General features: G+C 38.9%; 1 long non-coding RNA gene across 1 annotated transcript in view; it reads right to left on the reverse strand.

Moving 5' to 3' along the window:
- The window catches only part of LOC146596763 (uncharacterized), a 234,630-nt gene that overhangs the window by 195,218 nt on the left and 13,530 nt on the right, over window positions 1–25,882 (reverse strand). Inside the window, exon 2 of the long non-coding RNA XR_014895678.1 lies at window positions 3,118–3,175. This is a non-coding gene — a long non-coding RNA (uncharacterized LOC146596763). The remainder of the gene's footprint in view (window positions 1–3,117; window positions 3,176–25,882) is intronic.

Below are 25,882 nucleotides of genomic sequence, written 5' to 3' on the forward strand. Positions count from 1 at the left end.
AAAGGAAACTACTGCTTTAATCTACTGAGTACTCTTCTTCCTAATTAATATTGCTAAAAAACTGCAAGCTAGAGTGACAGTTCTTTAAAAAAATAACAAAACAAAACAAAACACCAACACAGTTCAACACATTCCAAAATGTCTTAGTCTGAGTAATCCACTATCTTATAAAATAGTGTAAGATTTATAGGCCTCTAAAACAAACACAGCCAAAGAGCTTTACACAAAATCCCCAACACAGTTAAAAAAATAGCCCAACAATTAATAGCTAAGTTCACAGTAAATGAAATAATACATGSGGAGAACTGTGAAAATGTTTATAATGAAACCCACAAGTCGTAAGAAACTTAAAACTGGTGTTGGGTTCACTGGAAAGACACAGAAATGCTACACTGGTCTGTYCCAGAGTTCAAGGTGTTTTGTGTATAGAAGTTTGGTTCAGTGCACAGCGAACAACCACAAAGCTTATGCTAGGTGCAATGTCACGCAGATTCCCTGCTATTTCCATCCAGAATTTCAATTCAAGCCCAAAGCTGAGTTTGTCCAGATCTATTGCTCTTGAGAATGATGTCATTCTGATATGGAAAAACAGAATGAGAGAGAAATGGTTTAGATGCCCCAACATTGCAAAATGGCAGGAGAGTGGTATGACAAATCTGGGCTAAGAGACATGGTGTTTACTCCTGGACCAGTCCAAAGTCAATCATGAACTCAGACTACGAGCTACCAGAGCTGCGGTATATGCGATTCAGCAGCTCTCTTTCCCAGAAGAGGCTGCTAGGGCACTTTAGAGCAGAATCAGATTACCTGCACTGACTGCTTCTTACTGGTCTCCCTTCAGTCTGTCACAGTTCACTGCAATTCATTCAGAGGGACACCAAAATGTCATTTGTTGTGGGAGTCTTAAAACATGCTATAGAAAGCCAAGTAACCTATATGTATGTGGAGAGGAGTTATGGCTTGATCCTTGTAACCTGGGTGGGCCAACTGCAGCRCTGTAAAATCAGCTTGTGTGAGACCACTGCTATTTTATTGACACTTTCCTATCAGTCTTAGGGGTAATAAAATAGTGACAAAGGCTGCTGTTTACATTTTTCAGATTATTATCAGGAGGTATCTGAACAAATTTTATATGTGCCACAATGAATTTTGCAAATCCCACCTTTCATTGTTACTGTTTCAGGCTCTTCACAAACTCAGGTATTACTTATTGCATTGGCTACACTCACGTTTTAGAATCTTTTTTTTCCGCCAATACTACTTACTTTACTTAAAAAAAGTAACAGTCCTTTTTAAGAAGACAATGGCAATTTCAAAAACAACAGTTCATCCAGCTCAAATAAAGCCCTAACTAGGTAATTTTAATATGTCAAATTTTAGTGTTTAGAGAGAATACAGTGCTTTCTAGTGAGCTGTATCATATAATTTAGGGAGGACTTGATGAACTATGTTCTCACAACTTGAGAGGCATTTAGTTTGTTCAAATAACTTTAGGTTATGCATTTGTGGTATTTAATGTCTTCTGCAGTCATAGGTGCAAAGAAGGCACAATTCTGACTGAGTGCTCTGATATAAGACTGTAATGCTGACAATGCTTTAAAACAAAAGTTAGACTTCACTCTTTGTGTTTGCCTTGTATTTTGAAAACACTTAGAAATGAGGGAAAAAACAAATATTTTCATTCAATTAAACAGTATGCACTTGATGTTTAATTCATTGCTGTAAAGAAATTGTGATAACATTTTGATTTTTTTCCTTTAATAAATATTTTGTGGACCAAGCTTGAATTCTGGCAATATGTTCATTAACTGCATTTGACAATCAGGCAGTGATCCATCTTGTGTTTCTGCAGATGAATAATACTTAAACTAAATTTTGCATAAAATCAAGCACACTTGCATTTAAATGAACAATTTTCATCTTACAGGTTGCTTGCAAAGTAAGACCGTAATTATTTCAATTGTGATTGTGGTTGGTCATTTAAATCACCTGATACTGTATCTGTTCTCTGGATTTATAGTTGAATCTGAAGAATTCTGAATGACAAGAATGAATGAAGAAAAGTGAGCACTCTTCCTCAAACATTATGGCTGAAGTTTGAATGAACTGATTCATGTTAGGGAATAAACAAACCTCTACCCAAACAAAAACTGTTCATGCAGATGTTAGCAAATAGGGAGTACAAGAGGATATGAATTTTCTTGAACCAAACAACAATTCTGACAAATGTTCAGAATCATTGTTTGGGCAATATGCAACCAGCTCTGTTACACAGTATCTTTCTTGTAATAGAAAACACTCATTAACATTTTCCTGCGAGAAATCTGAGCTTGTAAGGATATTATATTCTCACGGCATTATCACAAATTGAATCCCTTTATCCAAAATAAATTAAACATTTGTTTCCTGGGGTACAATACTGCAATGAAAGAACAACTCAAATAGCTTAATCAATAACTTTTTAATTTTCGGACTTGTCAACTTCCCCTTTTTGTTTCAGATTTCTTCCTTCTAGCATCAATGATGACAGATTGAAGGGATACATAAATGGGTGAAACTCCTTGAATTTGCAACCCAGTTGGAAAATACAGTGTCATTTGGGAAATTTCTCCTCTGCAGAAAAGTTCCAACGTGTTACTGCAAGAGGTGAAACAACCTTCTGGCCCACTAAGACCTATCAGGGACATAGTTGCACTCGCTTTTTGTACACACTGGCACAGAAACTACTGTGAGGGAAAGGAGATGCTATAGTACCAGCAAGGCCTGTCAGCTCCTACTCCTTACCCCAAATTCCTCTGACAACCCCAGAATGGCTACCATGGTTTTCTTTTTACTAAAAATGATTTACTATTCACATTGACAGCCACTGCCTTTGGGCAGCATTAACACGATACTTGCAATAGAGAGTAATATTTGGTGGAGTAACAGGAGAAAGATGCAATATTTTCTACTACTTTGGCCAATTTGGAAGAGGTCATCTGTCTATGACCGCACACCAACACATTACTGATACGTAGGTGGCAGGCATGGTGTTTTTATAGATGCTGTTACCTGTAATGTGCATTTTCATTCTGGAGAGAGGTCTCCGAACAAGAGAGAACTTGAGCGTGTGCTTACCTGAACTGGATCCCACATGTCCAGAAACACAGTGAATCCAACTGAAGTTTTGACGAGTCTAAGTAAAATAAACAAACAAATGCATAAATGAAGAGATCCTGGATAATTACTAAAATATAGCATGATAGTTTTTAACACTCCAATGACAAATGATCTGTAGGAAAAATACTTAAGGCTGAGTGCTAAAAATAACAGTACAATATTGCTATTCTCCCTTAATCAGATAAGAGCAACATTCCTACCCAGTGAGGTGGGATTGGAATCAGATCCCCCCTTGTATATATGGTTTCCCTGACAGATGATCAGTTCATTTTAACACTTCAGGAGTGCAGTCAGGTTATGGTACTTTAACATCTTGTCTTCTGTTTATTTCTTTCACTATGCTTTCCATACTCCCACTGTGCTGTGTCTCATCTGCCCTCACCATACTGCCTCCTCATTTAATCACGCATCAGAAGTCTCCTTCTACCCTCCCATCTCACTACACTGACTCTAATTTTCTCATTCACAGAGGAGGCTGTCCTCTCCTCCCTGCTTTAATTACGACTCTGCATTAAAAATAATAATAATAATAATAAAAGCTCATTTTCTTGAGACATAAGTTATTGATGCTCTGGCCCTGGAGAAATATACACATTTTTATTTGAAGTCATTTTCAATATTTTGTCTCTACCAAAAATATGCATTTAAGTAAATGAGAGCTGGGAATGTACCTTCTTTTTTTTGGCTGGCTGGCTGGCCCCCTTGGAGCTTTGCCTTGGGTGTGTAACTGAGAGACGGCCACTCATGCATGAAGAATAGAGGCTTAATTAATTGGATAGGAATTGTAAAATGGTGTACTTGATGTGCGTAAGGCACATTCCACACTTTTCCCCCATAAAGAATGTGACATTTTTGTGGAAGTGTTGAAGAGTGGGTCCAGGAGCCATCAGATGGATGAGACTTCATTAAATAGGTACAGCAGGGAACCCCTAGTCCTGTGTCTCACACAGATTTTTCCCCACGCATTCATTTAATTAACTCTCAGTCTGTATCTATGGTTCCAGAACAATTCTATTTAATTTTTATCTTACATGTTACATGTAATTTATAGTACATAATAAATAGTTTGTGAGAGATGGAGCCATGAATGCTTTGAAACAGGTTTTCCATGTCCAAATCAGGCTGCCTCAGGAATCATTTCTCATTTCTGCCAAACTTAAGGTTCTTTTTTTTTCTTCAGTCCTGAAAAATGTTGTTAAAAAATCCCAAATTATCCAGGAAAGTTGATCAGGTTTCAATAAAATAGTGACTTCATTGTTAGCAACTGCTTATTTCAACCTTTTCATGAAATGGCTCCTTTTTACATTATAAGCATTACATACAAAATAAAAATATATGGCTTCAAAATTCTGTTTAATGATATTTATTATAAAAATAAATTAAAAGGCATTTTGGGCCCTCTCTTATTTCCTCATAAAGCACACTTTGCCTCTATTTAAAATATAATGGTTCTGTGAAGAAATCAGCCTCAGAAATGCCTCTTGCACTTTGCTACATCTTAGTATAGGAAGGAAGGAATAAGCTCTTACAGGTAACTTCATCTATTAATAATAATAAATCACACTGTTTTGTAGTCAGTAAATATTTTAGAAAATAATTATATATGAAATAATATATAAGTATTTTCTTCATAAATTGTATCCTCTGCAAGCTTACCGGCTCTTTTCTTTTGGGTTTCCAAGACCCATACCTTTTAAAGATTCCAGAAGCAACACATCGTATATGACAGCCTTTAAGTTTGTTCCATCTTCCTCTATTTTAAGGCTAAAATGCATGTCGTTGCTCCTGCAGTATGCCATCCACAGTCAATGAGAGCTTTTTAATGAACTTTCATTCAAGACTGAAGTGCAAATAGCACGTTCATAATTATGTAAACATCTTGGTTCTACAAGTTTGAGCTGGAAATCTGCAAGCTGTCTCATCAGACTTCCAGTTGCTGGTTGTGTGGAAAAATTTTGCATGCCTAGCCTTTCTTATGGTAGTCTGGCATTTCATATTCAGGCCTGGGCAGAATCAGGATGAGCACACATCTGCAAAAACGGGGGGAAAAAATGAATGTCTCTGTAAATCTTTCTTTTAAGCACTGAGGAAATGTTCAGGTCTGAGGCACTGCAAGTGGTTTGTTCTTTCATTATCTGCCAGACCTGAAAGAAAAGACGATCAAAGTTTCCTTGCCTACTTCTTCAATGCCTAGTATGAAAAAAAATCCATATTGTACGTTTTATATACATTCAGGAGTGAGTCGAACAGTAACTGSCGTTGCCAATGGATACTCATTGATAGTAGTAGTAATAATCTCATCTAATTAATGATAGCCTTAAGTTATTAGTGCATTGCTTTCCAATAGAAGGAACACTATGGATAAAAATGTTCAATTATTCATTTTTATTCTAAAGCCTTTTTAATTCTAAATTTCATGGTAAAAGTGGCCTATCTTCCTATGAAATGGGAACAGGCTTCATTCTCAATTCTTTTTAATAGATGAATGTGAAGGTAAGAAAAAACTATTAAAGAAACAATATGTATAACAAATTAGAGTAAAAGCAGATTGATATGCTTTCAAGATGGTGATACAGCAGTCCGTGCTGAGTTTACAGTGCCTGTGTTTTATAGTGTGTGCCATAATTACTTCAGCTTAGAGCTGAATTGACTCTGAAACAGTTACTACGACTATAAAAAGTGAGACTTTGACTTCAGTAAATCTGTTCCAAAGGGAGAAGTTAAATTTAAAAATGAAATTTCAACGTGCATGCTGTTTTCTGAGGCAGGTCCAAGAAAAATGATTCTTTGAGTCATCCAACTATTTTGCTGCATTCCTAAGCTTGATGTCAAAATCTTAGACTAGCAACCATGTAGGGGGAAATTTATACGTTACACAGATAAGAAAAAATGTAAGAAGCTTCCATAGAAGAATGTGAATGAATTTTCTGTGGAAAAGGATTATTTATGCAATCAGTAGTTGAGTTACTGAGACTTTGTATTAGGTTAGTGTTCTAAAAACATACAAGTTTGCTAAGTTTGTTTGAAGTATAAATACAGAATCAGCTACGGCAGCTGCACACAAATGACAGGTCAATGTTCACTCAGTCTTGGCAAACAAATTTGCACAAGGAGTGGGGCTGCACGAGGAGAACAGCAGCATGCAAGGAAGAGGGAAGTCCATGTCCCACAACTCTCTACATCACAACTACCTAGCTTACCAAAGGAATATTGCCATAGTTTACAGGGGAACAAGTGAAAGAGGGTACACAAACACTTCTGACACTTTGGGTCAGAAAAACAAAATGAAAAAAAAAATCACTAGATTCACCMAAAAAAATTCCTAGAGGAAAATATACTATTTTAAACCTAGAATGGCAAAAATGTGGCCATCTCCCGCCTTGATTTCCATAGCACACCACACAGTAGCCATTTGCAGATCACATATACAAATAACAGACATTTAGAAAACTAGTAACCCTTAYTGTTACCAGTCCATTAAGAATCTATTTAGAGTGAGCAAATTTACTGATAATGGTGATAGTTCTGAGGTACATAGCACCATAGGAAAGGCACGTGAACTCTCTACTCCACTAGACATTATCAGTGTCTCCAAATATAACAGTATTTACCCTACAATATTGGGGTGGCAGATAGAAAATGCTCTCTTGCTCTTGGTCTCCTTCCCCTCTCTCTCTACTCCTGCAGATCATACACAAACAGGGCACCTTTTATTTCTGCTATGGGAAAGTGATCCACATTTTTTCATCAGCATACAAAAAAGTTCATGGTATTAGAAAACTGCTAACTTGTCAAAACTGCTTTCAGCACAGAAAAGTAGTAGGACCATTTCCCTCTTCCTACTTCTCACCCTTTGCTGATGCACTGCTGTTGCTCACAAAGTCATGTACTAGGTACAGCCTTCAAGAAAAGTCTTGTATTGTTGAGGGGTAGCTGAAAGATGTCTAAATATCAGGTTGGATGTAATTGAGCTCTATCCAGAAGCCACTGAGCACTGCCCAACACATTTTCCATTTCTTGTTCTGTCCTGTATGACATCTGCAAGTACAAATTCAAGGGCCTGAGAGAGATTTGGGTAACTGGGGAAACAGATTTGCCAGCATATACTTTAAGGAAAAAGAATGAATGCACTTAGATGTTGCTGAAGCGCCTCCAGCGTAGCCCTGGGTGTGCAAGAGCACACAAGATCATCTAATTTCTGAGACCAGGACACCTAGGACACTTCAGAGATTGACATACTCCATATTTCCCTCACAGTTCTTCCAGAGGCACATTGTACGCTTAGGCTCGCTACTGCCAACAGTCCTGCTACCCTAAGAGGTTCTGCAGGGTGTTACAGATGCCTCTGCCTTCTTTTATTATTATTATTATTATTTTAAGATGTGATTTGTATTCAACAGATATTCCCCAATCTCATGAAATTTTTGCCTGCTGTGCAGGTRAAAATTTATATTATCAGCATTGCTGTTGTGTGCTTGGTCTGCCTGCAAAGGGCAGATGCACAGAGATCCTGTTTGTCAGTTGAGCTGTGTTTCCTGGATGAATACTTCTTGATCTATAAATGAGCATAGAAAAATATAAATTGGTGTAAAATGTTGATGTAAATAAGCATAGAGGAGAAGAAGCTATGTACCAGTGCATAAAAACTCAATGCTGACTTGATGGGCTAAAGAGCCTTTCTGTTACATATTTGGACAAGTTCAGGGACATGGATGAGAAGGCTATTTATATACATTGTGATTTGGAGTCCTCAGCACATTTGAAGGTTGGAAGGCTCAGAGAGGCTTGTCTCCTATATAGGGTGTCAGCCATGAAATAGTTTGGCCACAAGCCCCATCACTTGTGTATCTGCATTGCTGAAAAGTTTTTGAGCAGCCATRGCACAAGTGCAGGAGGAACCATAAACTGGTTGTGCAAAGTCTTAACAGTGTATGAGGAAACCAAGCTATGCAGCACATCGTATCATCTAATGTGCTAACCAATGTTATCCTTTCTCATGTTCAGTTCAGGACTACACTCTCATTATAATTTTCTTGACTGGCTTTAGTTTCAGTGATACTCCTCATACAGCAGTTTGACTTTATGTGATCTATTGAGACATCTTCAACTCTTGCCTGCTCCTCAGAGGAGCTGCCCAACTCATTTACTCCCTCTTCCTTGGTCTTTTCCTTCCAGGTCTTCAAGTTAACAAGATAAATGGCACTTATCTCCACTTTACATTTTTCAAGGCTCACTAGAGACTAAATAAATTTGACCTAACTGAGTTTTCATCAGAAGCATTAAAGGCTTGCTAGAGCCCATTATAGACCCACAAGAGTCCTGAGAGAAAATTTTGAGGGAACGGCAGTTGTGAATAGAATTTAATTCTTAACTCTGCAATGCAGTTGAACAACTACACATCTTATTCACTGAGCAACTTTTAACAAAGTAAATGGCAACAATATCAAATTTATTTTCTAAAATACTCAACTTTGCTGAGTAATACTGCTTTCCTTTTCCTGTTATGGGCTACATACACAATAAGGAACTACACATTTCACCCTCAAAGCCTGTGCAATGAATGATGGGATCGCAGCATTAGCGATAACAGGCCTCAATTTTAAAACCAAAAATAATTTTGATATAAAAATAACATTTTTAGCTTGCACAAAGTTCTATACTTTATTAATCTATTCATTTGTATCTGTATAYTCTAACAAAAAAGCTTTCACAGTACAATGCATGCAGATTTGTGGAAATTCAAATTTATTTACAAGAAATCAGAAATATATTATTCTTACCAACGTAAACTGAAAGACAGTCTTCATTTAAGTGACTTGATCATACTCAGAAGGCATGTAATAAAATAATGACCTCTATTACAGATCATAAATAGCAATCAAATCTCTACAAAATAATGATCAAATCAGATAATAAGTCTGATTACATTCACAATCCTGTGCTTCAACTGTGTTTTATTTCTGGAGTGTGAAACAGAAATTGACTTATGAGAAGATGCTTGGCCAACAACAGAGGGGAGTCTAAGCAAATTGAAGAATACCAGCTAAGCCTGGACGAAGGCTACATTAGGGGCAGCTTACCTCCTCTGCACAGTGTGCATATTGTACCAATTCAGACCTCCTTGAGACACGCTTTGATATATGCACTTAGACTTACTTATTGACTTAGGCAAACTACTTAGTTATATGTGACTTATATACTGCCTCTGAACACGACATGCAGGTTCTAAGTATAAATTAGTATAACTGAACTTCCAAGAGGTCAGAAGAGAAAAGTATATAAAGAAAAGGAACTAAGTGGAATGAGAAAGAAACTGCAAGCTAAAAMACGGCTACTTCTGTAGTCATCTTTTATGGTTTGCCAGCTTGTAAAATATACCGGCACAGCCAATGGTGTAAGGAAGCCTGCAGAGTTTACCTGATTCCAATGTTTCAAAACTGGTTCTAACTGGGCCTCATAATCCAGTGTCTCCCAAAGCTTTGGAATGGGCTAACAGCTATCTTTAAGCTGCAATGACATATCTTACAAATCTGTGTGCTTGGACTTTTTTATTATGGTTTTGGTCCTTTTGCTTTTCTTTTTGACAAAAGCATGAAGTATTGATACACCAACCTCTATCAGCTTTCTGAAAGAGAAATACAAGATGAATTCCTCCAGATGTCTGCAGTTCCCAATTAATAACCGTGATTTCATTTCATAATTTTCATTTTAGAGTCTTTACATTTTCAGGATTATACTTTTAATCTGTAATACAAGGCATCTAGAGTTCTTCCAAGTACTAAATTCTAGATACTAGAGATGGAGGGTATATCCAAACGACAAGGTGGAGAGAGATGTAAGCCTTTGTGCTCCAAGCTGGCTGACACAAACCAGTTCTGGGATAGAAATTATAGCCTTAAACTAATAAGACCTACTTAAGGATCCTACTTATCTTAGGATACAGGCAGAGTCCTAATTCCAGCCAGGATCATCAACCATGCAGCCTCCATGAGCCAAACACCAGACATTGCTAATTAATATAGGAAGCCTCTTCTTCCTCTCTCCTTTTTTCCCCCATTTAGCACAACTGATAGAGTCCTTTCTTACAAGTAGAAGGCCGAGATTCATTTTCAACACTACCTCAGGAGGTACAAAATACTACCTTGTACTCACACTTCCTGTAACCACCATACCACAAACTATACAGGACTGGAGGAAACTCCCTTGTTCACCTTGTGCTGAAAATCCTTCTGTTGGATCCACGCTGCAAAAACTGATTAAGAGGAGAGAGAACAAGCATGACTACAGCTTAGTTATCACAGATTTCACTTGGGAGACAGGAAACTTGATTCAGCTTGAAGGATTCAGCCCCTCAGCCAATGAATACGTAACAGAAAAACATTAATTGGAACAGAGACTGCATATATGCTTCTGAGAGATCTACTTCTTTGCGTATAATCTGAGAGACCTACACTACCACCCTAAAATACTGCATCTAGGATTTACAACTGGGATAGTCATCCACTGAAAGTGCAGTTATTGATGGCTTTTCCAAASTTTCCCTTTCACTGTCTCCATTCTGTATAGAAAGAAGCCTGGGCTAGTACAGATCTTACAGTAACAACAACCATGAATGCATCTTAAATATTACATTGGTGATTCAGGATGATGTGAACAGGTTGTACTAAATTTCCAACCTGTTAAAGGAAAAGTAGTGGCTTCTTCTTGTGCTAACAAAACGTTCTCCTTCGCCCACTGGCTTCCTGTCAGAGGAGAGTCTCAGAGAATGGCCTGAAGCCTTTCAAAGAGCCCTCAGCAAGCCTGAATATCTGTTTTGATCCCCACTTTTGAAAACTAGAAATCTAACTGAAAGCCAAATGCTGACTAATAGTGACATGAAAATCAAGGCTTTGAGAATATATTTCACTGGTAGAGYGGTGTTTTGGGGGCTAGATTACTTATTTAAAATCCACTGTCTATAATAAGTACAGCTATAGAAATGRCTAAGGTTTGCAGATTACAGAAAGCAAAGCAAATACATACAGAAAAGGTGGAACAGATAAGAACAGAAGGCAGAGAGGCAGTAAGGAAAGCTGTCAGAGGCTACATAAATAGAAGAAACTTTAAGACACATTGTAGCAATGTTGAAAATGAAATAGAGGCAAATTTTCTTTATATTTATCAAAGGCTACTGTTCCACCAACAGCCACTGTCTAGGTAGAAGGGAACAAAACCTGATGAGACTTACAGTTAGAGAGGAAGATACTACAGTGCCTTTTCAATCCACTTACTGTCAGCTTGAATGGCCTCTTATTTGCTAAAGATATGTGCACACATCATATAATGCAGCACATGTAAGAAATAGCCAGGTAAATCCTCTATACTCTCAGCGACTACACAAAGTGACTTTGGTGCTAGTTGCAGCAGGGATCAGCAGCTGCCCATCTGGACACTCCGGAGAGCCTCCCTGGGTGCAGCTGATAAAGTTGGTTGCATCTTGCTTCTACCTGAAGCAGTGACTCCTACTAAATTCAGTCAGAAAGCAATGTGATGTCCAAAAAGTGGACACTATTATTTCAGTTCAAAGTAAAAATGGTGCTGTGTTATGCTATCACTCCACTACAAGCACTGTCTGCAAAAACGCACTGCACTGTCTGGCAAAGAAGATCACTGACGTCCTGGGCTGCTTTAGGAAAAGTCTTCCCAGCGAGTTGAGGGAGGTGATCCTTCCCCTCTCCTTAGCACTGGTGAGGCACACGTGGAGCGCTACGTTATTCTGGGCTTCCCAGTACAAGAGAGACATGAGCCAACTTCAGTGAGTCCACTGAAAGGCCACGAAGTTGTCTAAGGGACTGAAGCATTGGTCACATGAGGAAAGGCTGAGAGTGCTGGGACTGACTAGCCTGGAGAAGAGAAGGCTCAGGGGTATCTTATCAATGTTCATAAATATATGATGGGAGAGTATAAATAGGACACGGCAAGTGACGCCAAATGACAGGACAACAAGACCTATACAACAAAACACTTCTTCAGTGTGAGAGTGCTCGAACACTGGAACGGGTTGCCCACAGAGCTTGTGGAGTTTTCATCCTTAGAGACRTTCAAAATCTGACTGGATACAGTCCTAGGCAACCTGCTTTAGCTGACCCTGCTTGAGCAGGGAGGTTGTATGARGTGATCTGCAGAGGTCCCTTCCAACCTCGGTTACTCTGTGATTCACAACAACCCGTCAGTGCACTAGCATCTGAATCTTAGACACTGTCTCTTTCTGCKCACAATGCCAGCAAACCGTAAGAGYGAACTTYGCAACATCATTTCTTGGAACAGCTCGAAACACCATAAGTAGGTCTGGAAAGGCTTCCATAAGGACTTGGAAGGATGTTATTAATGCCTAGGAAGGWGCCCTGGGCACTGAGAGGCTGTGTGGTAGACTCAATGAATCCACAGATATTCAGCGAATCAGTTGCTGGTGGGGAGTACAGTGAGCTAATTCTCTGAAAAGCGCTTATAGACGACTATGCAGGAACCATAACTGCATATTGTTCCCACTCTGTATAGCATTTCAGCAGTAAAGTTCCAATAGTAAATGCTAATTGAGAGGTACTTAATAATTTAATAAATACTAAGTAATAATTTAAYAGTTTAGTTTGTTTATAAATATCTGTATGCAATACACTATTTTATACCACAAACATTATCCATTTTCTTGTTAGTGCTGTTCTTTAGGAGAGAACTCAACATAGCAGCTATGCTGTACTGTAATATCTGCTACTGAAATAACACTAGAACTCGCAGCCTTATGCGTTCACCCTAAAAAGTAACCACACATATTGATTCTGAGTATAAATATTATCATGTAGCACAATTCTATTGATTTACATTTTAGAACTCTGTCAAAATAAATTTAGCAATTTGAGTTTTTCAAAAATTGAGCAAGATGCCTTATTAGCCACATTTGTTTTTATCTGGAAAAAAAGAAAGATTCCTCACATTCTACAGTAGCTGTTTCTGTATTAGACTGCCAGTACCTCAGGGCGGAGATTGCTTTATGCTACACACATGTAACACAGTATACATACATAGTCCTCAGATAATATTAATAGTAAAATAATAACAGAAACAGAAAACCTTAACATAAGCTCAGCAAAACAGTCTGGAAGAAGAAAACAGGGCATATTTAATCAGATACAAAACAAATTCAGTTCAGTAGGAGTCTAGCGTTGGGCTTAGAACTGAGTTACATTTTCTCCTGGTCGTATACCAACCCCATAAAATGTGGTGTTGAAGAGCATTATCCTTCCGTCTGTGAACAAGACATTAATATTAGGTATTGTAGCAAAGATCTTGCAGAAATGGGTCACACTCCTGAATGCCTTTTTCAACTGCTCTTTCACGTACTGAGTGGATCTGTTTATCCTCATACTTTGAGGCATGGGAAAGCACAGGATATGCTTATCCTCAGTGAGTTGGCCCTATCCCCAGCTATGCAGAGCTAACATGAAGCTCTTCCCTATAGAGCCATGAGGGTGAAAGGCTTCTGTCTGCTTTCTCTCTAGCCCCTACAAGCCGGCACAGTAAACCGAGGATATCCTTCCAAATGGGCTTTATGCAGTGTAGGAGTTGGGCAATTAGGGAATTGGTCACTAACAGTGTATACTAGAGAGCACAGATGTTTTGGTGGAATGAAGTGCTTGAGACTCCTCTTAGAAATGTACTTGAGGAAAGGCCTATGTTTGGTGTGGTTATGAAAAACTACTGCTGGGTGTCAGACAGTAGAGAAGGGCTAACGATAAATTGTTGCACTGTGAAAAAAAGTTGATTGCAGACCCACAGGGATTGTGGATAAAACCTCTTTATCTGCAAGTCTCTATCCAGACAGCAGAGGGCTGCAAAATTTCTCCAGCATGAGAAGGTTAAGKCTGTGCATGAGCCCAAGGCAGAGATTTAGAGCTGCCTGCAGGAAGGAGCTAGGCAYAGAGCCAAGCTACGAAGCAGGGCAGCATTAGTCAAGGTAGGCAGATATTTGGTGGYAATCTGCAGAAAAACGGGCAATGTGGACAGGCTCTGAAGCACATCGAGCAAGGGACTGAACCTTGGCTCCTTGCAGTGGAGGTTTGGCTTGGCCACATGTCCTCAGCACTGGCCAAATACAGGGACAAAAACAGGGCCACCTTCAAACTTGGGCTGATTCTCTCGTAGGGCCTGGGAAGGTTTGGCAATAGTTTGTGATGGAGAGCACTCCTCGTTGAAGACGGCTGCAATGTTTGCACCTGGGTCCTTGTTGCATCCAGCATCCCCTCATGACCACACTGAGTGCAGCAGTTTGCTGGGCCCTGGCCACAGCTGGGGTGCTTGGTTTTGGGGTGCCAGGAACATCACACCCAGCCGCAAAGTACATGCCCTACCCTGAGAAATTTTTAGAGAAATAAATTACCCCTGGAAGCCTGTATGATTTCAGGCCTCATACACTAAAGCATCAAGTCACATAACAGCCTTACTAATAGCTTATTGTGAGGGAGATTTGGGGCTTTTTGGTTTATTTTCCTGAGAGACATCAAGTGTCTTGAGAGAGGTAGTATACTTTATTGGGCCATATGAGAAAGCTGGAAAAAGCAGCTACATTTTCCAGACCACAGGACCTGCATTAGGTCATTTAATGTTTTGATCCTTTGAACATCACTAGTCTTGGCTCAGTTCAAGTGCTGCATCTTTCCAAGGGCTACTAATTGATTTGGCTCTGCACAAGATGAATAAGCAGTAAGACAACTAAAAATTTATTTTTGAATAGAATGCTGTATTTGTGAGAAATGAGCAATATACCTCTTTTTCCACAAATTTCTATCACAGGTTCTAATTAAATAGCGCATACAAATGCAAGGTAAGTTGCCTTATTCAGAAACAAGTAGTTCACCCAAGCAACAAATTTGTGGTACGGCAGTTTGGCATTTTCCTCTAGCCTAGAAATTTGTACCAATTATCTTACCATTAGTGGAACATGGTACATCACAGATTGCATACTTCAGGCATATAATTTCAAGGGCAGGAAAGGCATATCAAAAACATCCTTTTCTAATTCTGTAGATGAGGGTTTGTTTACATAATCTTATACCATTTCAGATGAACAGAGGCAAGATCAGTAGAAAAAAATAGCTTTCCTATAGATAATGTGTGCCTCAGCAGGCCTATTTCTTAGGGCTTATATTAATGTCAATACAAGTTTTAAGGGATTACCCATAGGATACTCTTGAAAATAAGATGTCACATTTCAATGAATTTAACCCAAGGCACAAATTTTTAAGTGCAGACCGTAAATATTAAATAAATTTGTCTACTCCCTTGTAGCTGCTGCTTATTGTTTGAGAAATATTTCAACTTAAAAACTAAAAACTGTGAAAATTTTGGCATGTGCCAAAAGAATTTTAGAATTTTGACATAAACTGTGATCTAATTAAACAATAAGACCTGACAAAACAGTCACCACTGTCTGATAATGACCTCCTGGGGCAGTTAAACATACCAAAGCAAAGCAGAACAGACTGAGAAGGTCAGCAGCAGCACGAAGAAACCTTTTACAAGAAGTCTAATCATTCTTATAGCTCTTTCTTTTTTTATTTTCCTTCTATTTAAAAAACAAATGAAACATGCATATAGAATTATAGAAAAGACATTGTTCTGAATTATTTGCAAGAACAAGCCCCCCTAAAATATAACTGTATGCTCTGATAAATAGTCCCAGTCTGGCTGGCACATTACATTGAAAATTTCATTAAAGCATAATTATTGTTCTCATCCAGGATAATGGATACCAACATACTGGGGGTAAAAAGAACGTGATGGAGAGAGACTGTAAAAGGTATTTATATTACCCTTAGCATATATATCCTCCTAATATGAAGATCATAATATCTGCATCCCTGCATCCTCTGTAAGATGTAAGCAAACGTTCAAGTTTGCAGTGTGGATTGAGTTTCTCTGTATGGGTTGCCCTGAGAAGAGTTACTCACATGCAATTGAAAGCACCTAATTTTTGTGAGTTAAGCTATGCCCACATAGTAATTCAAAGTGATGGCAACTTTCATAGGTCAGTCCAGAGCTCTTAAGAGGTATACTTAAGTTTAGCTAGARAAAAATACTTCCATGGACATCTTCCTTTTCATCCAAACAGAACTAGAGCAGTTTTTAAGGTACCAAATTAATCTGGATGTTTATATTACTTCTTGTTTATAATGCTGTTAAGCAACTGGAAACAAGGCCCAGCCAGCTCCTCAYGACTAAGTGTCTCCCGTTACGGAGCAGCAGCGGGGCCTTTGCTCTTTGTTGGTTCTTTGAAAGACCACAAGTTGAGAAAATATGCTACAAACAACATACGCAGAGGAACCTCAACAAATTAATCTTCAAATCTGGCTTCTGAAGTCAATTAAAGGATTACACATAGCACCAAAAAGTATGTCCCTGCAGAAAAGTAGGGACCATATTCTAGTATAAAGTCTCTTTCCAATTTGGAGAAAAAAATCCGCATAACTATGTCTATGTGCATACATTGAAACTGCATATAACTTGCTGCTCTGTAATATCCCAGCAGCATTGCAATTATTACAGTAATCTTATTACATTTAGTCCCTCTAAGGATTGGTGTCCATGGGTACCAGAAAATGAATCCCAATATACTATTTTTTTTTGCTAATTAAGAATATCAGAGTACATGATATGCAAAAAATGATCCTATTTGCTTTGTCTTTGTAAAAAGGACTCATTCACCCTCCTTGTCCTCTAAAACATTTTGATTTGTTTTTCAGTTTTTAAGCGGTTAATGCTGTCTTTACCTGATGACTTTCACTGGGATTTCTGCATGGTTTAGTCTAATTACTCTTGATGCTGGACCTCTCATGGTACGAACTACTTCAAAGGACAAAACTAGAAAAGGGATTGCTTTTTCTAAAAAGTGCAGTATCAAGGAGACAAGATAGCATTTTGTTCTCTTGATATGATGGACAAATCATAGAGAAAATCTATCAGAATGATGGATGGTATAAATTTTAATATAAAACACTAGCAGTGCTGCATTTTTTTCTTGGAGAGGCTTTGAAATTGTACAGTCTCTGTTTTGTCCAAATTTATTGCTAAAGCCTCTAGTTGAAAAGTTCRCCAATGAACAGAATCAAAGTAATCAGATTTTTACATTACAAGAACCAGTAAAATCGTGGTTCACAGCTATGATTTCCTAATGAAGCACCAGTACCTGTAAATGAATATCATTTCCTGCCTCAAGGCTCCCCTGTGTCTTACGTACAGTGCCCGTTTATCCATCAACATTGACCAGATACTGTTGGATTATGAACTGCTTTTTGGAAGCAACATAAAGCAGGTCCATTTTTAAGGTTTTATGCAGCATGTAGTTTATTATAATTTTTCTGGTCAAAGGAATTTTTCCATAAATATTCCAATATGCTCCAATCAAACACAGTTTTGGTTCCTGGAGAAAACTTTTTTTTCCTGATCAACGATTGATGCTTTATTATTAATCCAAACAAATATATATGTTAAAGCAGTATTATGATGTTTTGATTATAAGAAGCAGACTGGCAGKCAGTCAGTCAGCAATGCTGACCAGAGGGTACTGGTGACTGCATTTGTCTGATTAAAAGCCACCTACATAAAATTAACTCTAAGCTAAAATTCCAGAACAAATTCAGACCAAATTTATGCCAGCTTCTATGAGCATATACCAAGGCCCATTGTCCTGTTAAATGGTGGCAGCAGAGGAATGAAAGACTACCACAGCTGACCAAAATGTGTGCTAGACAGCCAAGGAGCGAGTGGCCACAGCGATGGAGGAATGCACTGATTCAGCAGCTGCTAACAGCAAGGCTCATATGAAATCCCAACCACAAATTAAATTAATCTCCTTCCATCAACAGCAAACACCAAAGGAAGGCAGAGTCAATCCCCTTAAGGCGCAATGAGCCATGCTGAAACAAAAAAGTGATATTCATATCTTCCAGACCCAGAACTGGTGAATTTGGCCCTTCATCTATAAATTACCAGTTTATGCCTCTAATAGRCATTTCAGGGCCAACGATTTGTAAGACAAAAAAGAGGTTTGAGACTCATGCAATAGCTCAGTGCAGTTATATGTTAACCAATAGCTTCAGCCTTTGCCCTAAATTTTCTGGGCCAAATTATAGCATTAATCAGATTGTAGTTAATAGAGTTGCAGGGTTGGTTCTATTTGAAGGCAGAAGTCAGTTCTCTGTTTTGTGGGTTTCAGTACCTCCAGTAGCACAGTATGTTCCCAAGCAATATTTCAATGCAATTGTCAAAATCTGCAAGCTTCTGGAAAGAAAATATATTTAGGAGCATTTTGTAGTTATTATATCTCAGCATTTGAGGTGTTTACTTGTATCACTGTTGGTCTGAGTGGAGTTCTTGCAAACAATAGCATTTTTAAATGATCAAATAAGTATAATAAAATGCTTTCTTAGATTTTAAACTCTTCTTAAACATTCCTTTTTGGCATTTTGTAAATGTAAACATAACTGGATTAAAAATATCAGTGTCTTGCAATTATATAGGTAAATTCATCTTAGATTACAGGTTCTCTGTCCAAGTAACAACTCCTAGTAAATGTGGATTTATAATATAAGTAACAGACATTAACCACAGAGGTGTCAGTAGGTGCCACTGTAAATATTACTGTGATTTGCTTATTGACAGCTGTAACAAATTCTAGCAGGCGGAAGCTGGGATCTTAAAGGCAGCAACTGGATTATATTTAAGTACTACTAGCTACTAATATTAGTAAGAAGTCTCAGGCTGGCCTTACTTCAAAACATAAAGAAAATGTCTCCAAAGGAACCCTTTCTTTAGCCCATTCTTTCTCCTTTTCTCTTGAAAGAGTTTAACAAGCTGCAGCTTCTTCCCGAGCAGCAGCCCCGGGGGTGACGTGAGGGTGGCAGCCTGCCCCGCAGCAGGGCAGGCGCAGCGAGCTGGCCTGCACRCAGGCACCACCGCGAAGAGCAGGGTGCGAACTCACAGTGCATCAGCTGCTCTCCGGTAACCGCCTGCGTGCCGGTTTCACCCCGTGCTTCCTGCAAGGTTGCTTATCTTTCTTTTGTAGCGGGGTAAGCTACCTTGAATTACCTGATTAGCTGAGGGRGAAGCGCCAGATGGGCCATCACTCTGGAGCAGCTGACACGCGCCGAGTTCGCACCTCCCTTGCCCGCAGTTGGGTGCTCGYGTGCCCCCAGCTCTTCCCACCTCCAGCTGCCAGACTCCAGTGGGGCAGAGGGACTCGGGATTTACACAATTGGAGCGACATGCAAACCCGAGCAGTTACTCTTCATCACGTAGGGCCACACTGTATCATCAGTTTTTAAGTCTAAGTCACAACTGAAATCAGTTAAGAGATCAGTCTAAAAATAATCAATGACACAATATGGCCCACAGATAGGAGCCATCTGTCCTGTAGACCTCAGATCTTTGCTTTTAAATCTCCTTTCTTGGACAGACCTGGGTTGTTTTATTTTGCTCCTACCATATCTGTGTTAAAATCAGAGGTGGGCCCCGAGTAAAACACGGTCTGTGAATTCCAGTCACCTGGATGTGTTTGAAATCTGAACTCAGATCCTGACTAYAATTTTGTACATGGCTCTAACATCACGCACAGGGCCAGACCATGCACTTGCTGATCTTGAGAGCTAGGGGGATGCAAATTCTCCACTCCTAATGACGGCTGAAAGCAACTGAAGATCAGCAATTTTCAGGAGATTTTCACTACTTTGCAAGATCAAGTAGTAATCACTATGGGATAAGCAGGGTGGAACGAGCTATTACACCTCTTAAAACAGAGGAGGTCTCACTCTGAACTTCTACTTTGGGCCCTCGCAGATCTCCAGATCACACCTGATGCCAAGGGTTTGGCTTTGCATCTGTCCCTCTAACTGGAAAGGAGAATGTCTCATCAAAAGCAGGCTCTGTGAGTGTACTTTTATGAAGAAAAAGACACAGTTATCTTTCAGCAGTGCAAAGGGTTTATGGGTTAATCCTGCTCAGCTCCCTGYGCGCGCGGAAGAAGCTGGTATGTGAATGTGTCGCTTTTCAACACGATCAAGCCAGTTGACAGGTGGAAGCTCACAAATGCAATGAAAAGTACCAGGGCAGTTCAAGCTTTCTTAAACTAAGTGCATTTGGCGAGTTTTTAAAATAGCAATACATTCTGAAGACAAAAATGCCACTGTCAAGGCTAGCTATAACTTCCGCGACGTGAGCAAGATCAAAAAGATTGCTGGCATTCCTGTCGCAGGGACCCCAGCCCACGAGCATACCTCAGCAACCTCCCCCTGCGCAGGGACGTGTGCACGTGCCCACGTGTGGTTTCTAAGCCAAAGTGGATTTACAGTCCCATGGCTAAATTCTGCCCTGCTTTACATCCGCTTTAATCCCCGCGAAGTTGGTGGGAGAGCAGGCAGGCGAAGCAGCACAGGGCTGGCCCCCGGGCCCTGCGATTCCATTCCACAAACACACTGAGGCACTTGTGCTGAATGAATGCCTTTCCCCTCTCCCTTCAAACCTGGTATTTTAGATATTAAGAGAAAATAATTACATCCTCCTCTTGGGAGGTTTATTTCAAATCCTTGCTGGGGCCCCACTGTGGCCAGTGCTTACATCTTTCAGAATTGATTTTAGGCAGTATAAATAGTCTGAAGCTGCACGTGACATTTCCTCACACTAGCAATGACACAGTATTGCGGGAGYGTTTCCTCCTGCAACACGTGCTTTTGTTTTTTGGCATTCCTTACTAGTTAACCYGGTTGTGCTGCAGCAGCGAGAGCTTCACCAGGTGAACAAACACATGGCCGCTGACGTTCGGAAGAGGGCTCAGACTAACGTCGTAGTATACAGGCTCACGATTAAAAACGATTGCGCTCCTATGGCTTATCAAGTTACCACTAGTCAGCTGAGCAACAGAAACAGATCACGTGYGTGCATTTGGCTAGTCCTAGAAGTAGAGTAAAATACATTAACTTAAATCACCTTCCTGATATGGACTTGTATGCACTCATGCTCTCCAGTGAGCAGCAAATCAAATTAATTTGCCTCCTATTTCATTAAAAAACATGTTCTTTGTTATTCTTTATTAAGGTAAGAGAAGAGCATTTTAAATCTTAAGTTTAGTTAATGATTCCGCCTCTTCCTGACTCTATACATTCCCGGACAGCTAATTTGGGGAAAAGACAACATGTCTCTTAAGAAACAGGCCTTGGAGTACTAGAGCTTATGCTAATTTAAAAGTAAGAATCAATATAAGTCTTTATTTCTAGGTTGGTACTCTACGCACATAAATATGGGTAAAAGGCACATATATATATATGACTAAAAAATTATTTAGCAACCTTTAATGACTGAGGTGTGTGGATCAAAGGTATTCAGCACGTTGTAACTTCTGGAGGTAAATACTCCAACTTATAATATTTATGCTTAATATTTGCACAGACTTTTTTCTGCTGCTAGCCACAGGGACTGCATCATCCTTCCAGCTTCCACCTTTCTTCCTGTTTCTGTATGTGTATTTTTAAATCCAGAATATTAGCAGGAGGTGGCAAAATGCTTATTATGATTTACGGAAATTCTTGACATCTGAAAGCAAATAGCTGCCATCCGAGCTGAGCACCACAACCAGCTAATAGTTTACTATCAACTTCTGAAGATGAGAAGCACTGATGAAACAGGAAAGAGTGTTTCATCATTCCACAGACCAATAGAAATTTCTTCACTAACCTGGCAAAATCTGTGGAACTCTGCAAGGAATTCTAATGTTAGTAGGCTTCTTACTTTCACCACATGCAGAACTGGCTCAGTTCTTCAATTAAAATGTAATCTTAAAGGAAAATCCCTAAAGGCCAATTTCAGTAGAAAAATACTTCCATAGATTTTTATTGGCGCTAGACATGGCCACTGATACTCCTAGCCATGTCTTGATATGATTTTGGTCTGAGTAAGTYTGAATGCTTTAAATCCCTAAGCTTAAAACTCCTTCCTATGAACTGAATTTAAAACACATTGGTGTGACTGTGTTATGCACACATACGTGTATCAGTGAAAACAGCAGCAACTGCCCTTTGCTAAAACATTTGTCTATTGATTTTGTTACAGTATTAGTTACAGCCATATCTTGAGCCTATGCTGTAAATCTGTTGCTGTTTAAATGTTTAAATGATAGTATAAAACTCAGATCATATTGATGTTGTGGGTAAATGATGTTTTAACTCAGTGAGCTCCTGGAACAACACTAAGCCAACTCCGCAAATTATTGTACTTCCTAGAAATCTTTATACTTCTGGAATGTAGGCAGAGTTTCAGTCTCTGGTTTTCTAATGTTACAGTAGTCGCTTAGTAAGAACTCCTCACTCCCACAGTAAGCCCTTTCTCTGAGTATTTCAGTTTGTTCGCTATATTGCATTAACACACATGTGCATGCACACACAGGCACACACACATTTCATTGTTTATTTATAAAGCAAGAGCAAGTATATGATAATATTTTATCAAAAAGAATCCAGGCCACAGCAGCAGTAAAGCCTTTAGCCTGAAAACCTTCCATCAAACATCTCCAAGTGAAGTTGCTTTGTTCATTACACTGACCTACATGAGCCATTATTGCCATTTGGCTCTGAATTATTAAAAATCAGTAGGAAGATTTAACAYACCTCCAACTCCAGGCTTGCCTTTCCTCCAAGATAAAAACAGTTTACTCTTTCTGCTAGTTAGAAAACATCTGTGAACACCCCAGCACTCAATTTCTAGTGATAACCTTGTTAGTGCTCCACATAACTGCATGTTACCACTCAGCATGACAACCTTTTGCATTTCTCTTTATGAATAATTTTGTCCCTTTTTGTGTGTTCTCTATTACAGTACACGATTACATTTATTAGAGTCCCCATCACAGAATTCTTCTGGTTATCCTTAATGGTGCCAGGTACTGCCCTCTCTGGACTGTAAGCTTGGCACTTTTCGAAGCATGTTCACTAGTTTAGAACCTTTATGTTTTAAAATTCCTGCAGAGAATTTTATGGGTGGCAAAATGCTTAAATAAATATTTGACACACATACAAGAAGCATGTTAAACAGAAAATGTAGAATTTCAGAGGCACATGGGTTGCAAATGGAGTTGCCATAGGAGAAAGGTTAACTCTCTGTTTTTTGATATAACATTTTATGTGGGAGCTCTGTAATTTTTCAAAAAAAAAAAAAAAACTTTCATTTTCTTTTGAATGACAAGGGAGAGCAAATCTGGGTCCTATCCATAAATTTTTTGGGGCCTTGTTACCCTTTAATTCACCATATAAACTGGATGATTGAGAAGAGAATAGGAAAAATACTGGACATACTGCTCTACTTTCACTATGCTGACCAAATCGACCAATTACAGAGCTTTAGGGAAAAAGTAATGCAATTCGTAGAGGATTTCCATATTTGAAAATTTGGTTTCGTTACAAAATATCATGACCTTCAGGGCATGCTGCAAAGTTTAATATTCCCAGGTCTTTACAGAGATTTATAGGTGAGAAGCAGGAATCCAAGCTTTTTCCTCTCTGGTAATAAAGATGATATAGTTTGGGAAATTGAGGTGTCAGGAGAAGAGGTTCTTGAGCAAACTGATAATTATAAAAACAATGAGTCATCAGGCACAGGTGATGACATTACACCCGGAGTTCAGAAGGCTTTACGTATAAATTGGCTAGGCTGCTGGCAAAAGGCAAACTCTTATTAAGAACAGCTACTGTTCCAAAGGAATGGGAGTAAGTGAAGGTTGTACTTCCAGGACAAGAAAGAGATCTCAGAACGCTCTGGGAACAAGAATCTTGTACCATGCATGATAGGCCTAAATACCTGACTTTGACAAACTGATTCAAGTAACAGGGAAAGCGATCCATGCGAAAAGAAAGTATGTCTCACTAATCTCCAATGACGCTTCGTGTGCGTGTCAGTCTCACGGTGCGTAAGGGGAGCTGCTTGATGCAAGTGACTCAGGTTAGAAAGGGCCTGTGACAAGATTTTCATGAGATGCTACTAAGTTGTCATGAAGCAGGAGGACAAATATTGTTGGGGTTAAAAGCTGTATAGCAAAAAGAAGGTAAGCATAGGATTGCAGTCAATTTTCTGTATAGTGAAAGGTTAACAATGAAATGCCTCATGTTMTGTGCCACATCTTGATTATTTCACTGTCTATTAATGCTTTGAAAGGTACAGCAGCAGTGAGATGGCAACGTCTGCAGGGGAGACAAAGGTATTTACTTTACGGAAAAGGAGGACCATGATGATCTTTAGGGATAGAAGCTATATGAACAGACAAGAAATTCATTGTTAACAAATATAAAGTACCTCAGAAGAAAAAATATGCATCTTTGAAGTCAAGAGCAGGAGGTAAATAGTCCAATAAAATGCCCAGCAAAATCTGCAACTGCTAGGAAAAAGAAAAGTGTTAGGTAGGGAACAAGATAGTGAATAATTAGACCTCCATGATGGTCTGAAAAGACCAAGATTATTCACCCTAGATAGGAGATGAATAAGAGGGGRACATGATGGCAGCACATTAATAAATGACACAAAGGCGGCAAATCATGTTTTTTCTGTCTCAAGATCAAGAATAAAAAATGCTCAATCAAGTTAAAAGCTGAGGAATTCAAAAAAATTCATATCATTTATTGCCACCAGAAGTAATTGAGACAAAGAATATGCACACAACTTTTACAGAGAGAAAAAAATAGCCATATATTGGAACTAATTTTTGAATATACTGTTGAAGGAATAGTAAGTTCCCTCTTTCCAAATTTAAACAAGCCTCAGAATATTATGCATCATCAAGACATTGAATACTAGAGAGGAGAGAAGTCATCTCAAAACTTCCTAATGTAGGACAAATGTAGGCACTTGTTATCTCAAGGGTCTGCCATTGGTCACTGTCAGAGACTGATCGAAGGACCTTTTCATAGTGCAGACAGCTCCACTACTGTATTTTGAACGTATTTTTTTCAATTTGCCAACTGAAGGAAGTTCAACACAGCAGAGTCAGTAACCATCTAATACTGGTGAAACTTAGCTATCTGCTCTCACTAAATAATGATATATTCATAATGTTCACAATGAGGAAAGTGATTATTTTGCTAATGAACTATAATTCAGATCCTCCTTCTTTGCACAGTTTTGGCAGTGAGAAACAGCCCATTCTTCCATATATTGGAGATGCTGGTACTTAGACCAAAAACCTAGCAAAACCTAGCTTTGAAGTAAAAGTTTAAATAAAGATTAGAGAGGGTCATCTAAGAAGGAAAAATTGGTGTATCACTATCAATGAAAAAACCTGCAAATTGTAAGAGTCCTTCAAGAACATCACACTGCCAGTAAAAGTTTATCTGTGGAAGGTTTAAAGATTAGTTATATATGTCTCTGTTACAATGAAAGTCTGATGGCTCAGCTCCTGCTTTAGTCTTTATTCAGACTGATGTAAACTAATTTTTAAACAATTTTGCTAAACAAACTTTCAGCCACACTAAATCTTCTATGAGAGGGACACAGGCACCTACTCATGTATCTTGGAGTGGGAATGCTTACCAACTCACTGTGATGCATTCTTTTAAAGCACTGAGATGTCCTTGGGTGAAAGGTTCTATCTATGCACTTGGTATAACCATATATTAATGGCAATAAAAAGTCTGTCTGGGTATAATGATTTTTCTTGTTT

Source organism: Rhea americana, unplaced genomic scaffold, assembly GCF_003343005.1.
Source record: "Rhea americana isolate MKP2758 unplaced genomic scaffold, rheAme1 scaffold_2, whole genome shotgun sequence".
NCBI lineage: Eukaryota > Metazoa > Chordata > Aves > Rheiformes > Rheidae > Rhea > Rhea americana.